This window comes from Capsicum annuum, chromosome 12 (genome assembly GCF_002878395.1).
Source record: "Capsicum annuum cultivar UCD-10X-F1 chromosome 12, UCD10Xv1.1, whole genome shotgun sequence".
NCBI lineage: Eukaryota > Viridiplantae > Streptophyta > Magnoliopsida > Solanales > Solanaceae > Capsicum > Capsicum annuum.
In genome coordinates, this window is record NC_061122.1 from 38,844,803 (window position 1) to 38,848,882 (window position 4,080).

General features: G+C 33.5%; 1 pseudogene; it reads right to left on the bottom strand.

The window, feature by feature from the left end:
- Positions 1-2,405: 2,405 nt before the first annotated feature.
- On the bottom strand, positions 2,406-3,706 carry LOC107850176 (annotated as a pseudogene).
- Between the last annotated feature and the right edge of the window lie 374 nt (positions 3,707-4,080).

Consider the following 4,080-nt stretch of genomic DNA (forward strand, 5'->3'; position numbering starts at 1 on the left):
AGACTACTTTAGACCATTGTGTTTTTATGAAAAAATTCTCTGATGTTGACTTTATTATTGTGTTGATTTATGTTGATGACATGCTTGATATTGGTCATAATGCTTGCAAGATTGAAAAGTTAAAGTAAAAGTTGAGTAAATATTTTTCTATGAAAGACTTAGGACCAACAAGGCAGATTCTTGGCATACAGATTGTTCATAATAGAACGACGAAGAAGTTGTGGTTATCACAAGATAAGTGCATTTATAAAGTGCTTTAAAGGTTCACCATGGATAAGACTAAGATTTTCAGTACACCTTTAGCTATGCACTTTAAATTGATCATGAAACAGTATCTTTCCAATGATGATAAAAAGAAAGATATGAAGAAAGTTCCTTATGCTTCAGTTATTGGTAGTTAATTTGATGTATGCTATGGTTTGTACAAGATCATATATTGCTCATGTTGTTGGTATTGTTAGCCATTTTCTTTCTCATCCGGGAAGAAAACATTGGAATACTGTTAAGTGGATTATGAGATATCTTTGTGGTACATGTGGTCTGAGTTTGTGTTTTGGTACAGGGAAGCTAATTCTTTATGGTTATACTAATTCAGACATGGCTGGTGATTTTGATATTCGCAAATCTACTTCAAGGTATTTGGTTACTTTGCATGGGAGCTGTGTCTTGGAAATCTAGGTTGCAAAAATGTGTTGCTTGGTCTACTACAGAAGCTGAGCTTATTTCTTTCGTTGAAGCTTGTAAATAATCGCTTTGGATGAAGAGATTCTTTGGGAAACTTGATTGTTCTCAAGAGAGGTATGTTCTGTATTATAGTATTCAAAGTGCTATAAATCTTGGTAAGAATTCTACATGGTCAGTCTAAACATATTGATCTGAGATATCGTTGAATTTGAGATGTATTGGATTATAAGTGGCTTGAACTTGAGAAGATTCATACAAATAATAATGGTTCCGATATGATGACTAAAGCTTTTCCAAGAGGGAAGTTTGAAGATTGTTGCATGATCGTCGGGATGATGGTATCCTCCTCTTAGTCGGGAGGGAAAGAATTATTGGGTGATGAGTTTGTTTTCCTTCCTATGTGGATAAATAAAACCCAATTTGGACCGACCCACTTTTTTTCATATGCCCATTACTATGGAGCATATATATAGATCTTTTTAGGTCTTATTTTATTATCCACAAAAGAGATATTTTAGCAGCCAAGGAGAGAAACTAGTGCAGATTTTCGCACCTAAAATTCAGCAACAGTTGTCAAATTCAAATTGCGATTTTCGCTTTGTTTATTGTCTGATTGAGATACTTTTTGGATACCTTGTTACTCTCATATCAATCTTTGATTAGAGTTTGACAGAGTTGGATTTGGTAGCCTGTAACTCCTATTTTTCATCCATGAACAGTAGCTGCATTTTGGTGCTTTTGCTCCTTTATTTCTCTAGTTTTTGGTGTTGTGGTGTATGTGTTGTTGCTTGTTGTTTGGCACTTGTTTTGTGGCCAATTTTGGAGAACAATATTTTAAATCTTGGTGATTATATATAGTGGAGGTTTTGGTCTCGTGGTTTTTACAAGGATTTTTCACGTAAATTTGGTGTCCTATGTGATTGGTTTATTCTTGTCTTATCGTATTTGTGTGGTTGATATATTTGTTGCCTATTCTTTGTTTTGCTTGGGTTTTCTTGTCTCCTCTTAGTTCAAATTGAAAGGAAAAGTTTAAACTTGGGTATTCTTCCGCTGCTACCCTGTCGTGCACTTTGTTAGTGCCTTTACCTCTTTTCCAATAAGTGATCCGCATGAAAGTTATTTGAGCTGAAGTGGTGCACTTTGTTAGTGCCCTTACCTCTTTTCCAATAAGTGATCCGCATGAAAGTTATTTGAGCTGAAGTGAGCTAAAAAGCGTTCAAAACACAATCTGTCAAATTATTATTTATTTTTTATTACTTTATTTGTTTTTTTTTCTAATTTTTAGTGCCTAGTAAAAATTTTGTTGTTATGAGTTGTACATAACATATCAAATAAAAATAAGTGTTCTTTTGAAAATATTTTGACAAAATCCTCATGAATCAATTTGGACTAGATATCAACCGTAATTTTGATGGGCTGATATGGGTTGAATCAGAAACAGACTAAACTAATGAATGACTTAGAAAGATTGGCGGAACTAATGAATGACTTAGAAAGATTGGTGGAATTATTATTTTATGAGCTAATTTTATCGCCATTATCTCTAAATATGACTGAAAGATAGATAACATGCGAATTAATTAAAGCTTGTTTCATTTGATTTTACTTTTTCAAGTCAACCTCATCTTCATGCTGATAAAGCTACAAGATGATGATTTATTCGTCTAATACATTATATATTTTTTAATTAAACGAAATTACATAAACAAGATTAATTACGGTTATTTCTTGTAAAGCTTAACCCCTCTTCAACGAGACTCCGTACGATCAGACTCATTATCCTGTGCATAAACTCCAAATTTAAAATAATGGCGGTCTCCACCTCTTCCTGATGCTTGGTGCTTAAGTGTTCCATTAATATAAACCTTACCAACATCTTGAGACTTGAATCACATTTAATCTGAACCATCTATTATAAATATTTGATTCAATCACTTTTTCTCTATAATAATAAAGGTTTCCATTGTAAACTCTTAGCACTAAAGTGGTGGCCACTGGTGGTGCTGCTCCAAATACTTGCATTATTGATACACCAGATGTACCTCTTGGGACATACAAATTTGCCACAAATTGCCAAACACCCGATGAATATTCATACCCCTATATATATGTAACATTAATAAATCATTATAAATAATGGATCACAGATGAAAGGATCACTGTTTATGTGATATTGTTCAAATTTTGAGAGTCAAATCCTTTATTTAAAAAACACAGATGAAGTATCACCGTCGAAGAAAAACTTGATTGACTCTTCAAATACGAAAGATGCTACATAAATTATAAGATAGAGAGAGAGGGGGGTGTGGGGTGGGTGTGGGGAGCTCTTTTTTCCTTAGTAACACTTAATGACTTACGAACATGAATAGATTAATGTGAGAGTTATAGAGGTAAGTTGACGACTAGCATAAGAAAAACTTGATTATATCAATCTTTTGAAGGAACTCTTGATCATACATGCCGACCAAGTCGATCAAAAACTCATGTGAACCAAGGATTATATGTCCTAATGGTCAGATTAACTGTGTTATAAACAAGTCTCGTCAAGGAAAGCGAGCGAGCATTAGCTCAAACCTTTTAAATTATCTCTTGAAAGCATTAATTTTATCTTAATCAGTCATATTAGAATAACACACAGAGTGCATAATTAATACTTAAAACAATATAGCTGACCACAACTAACTTGAAACCACTACACGAGTAATTGAAAATTGATAAATTTCCTTTTGAGCTTTACCTTTATAAGAATTTCAGTACGGGGTTTTGTTTGGCTAGTGGGAGCATGAGGCTTGTCAGTCTTGAAAACCCAGAATTTGTGAACTCCATCAATGAAGGATTGATTCACAGGCACATCATAAGGCTTTTGCATTTGGAAGTTGCTTTGGTTAAGTGGTAGAGGAGTGAAACCATCAGTTGGATGAGCTCTGCAAGAAAAATAGTTTTGGACAACAATTAGTTGGACAAGAATGAATAGTAGCAATGGGAGATGGGAAGAAGAGTAAACCATGTCGTCTTGATTCAATTTTTGTGGACCAATATGGAATGAAACTAATTTGAGAACCTAACTAGTCTATTTGTTGGGAAAATGATCGATATGGTGACACTTACTTCCGTCGCCCATTTTTACTTGTTCATTTTCCAATTGACACAAGAATTAAGAACCACTACATGATAGAAGTAATTTCTCTTTGAATATAATAAATTTAATACTTTAAAACATGTATTAGATTATGAATCGTACTTGATGTTATGAATAAAATGGATAAAAATAGATAAATTATCTCATTTTATAAACTAGACAATAGTACATTCCAAAATAGGAAAATAAATAAGTAAAGATGGACGGACAGTGGCGGAGCCACATTAAATTGAGGGGGTTCATAACCCTCTTTGTCG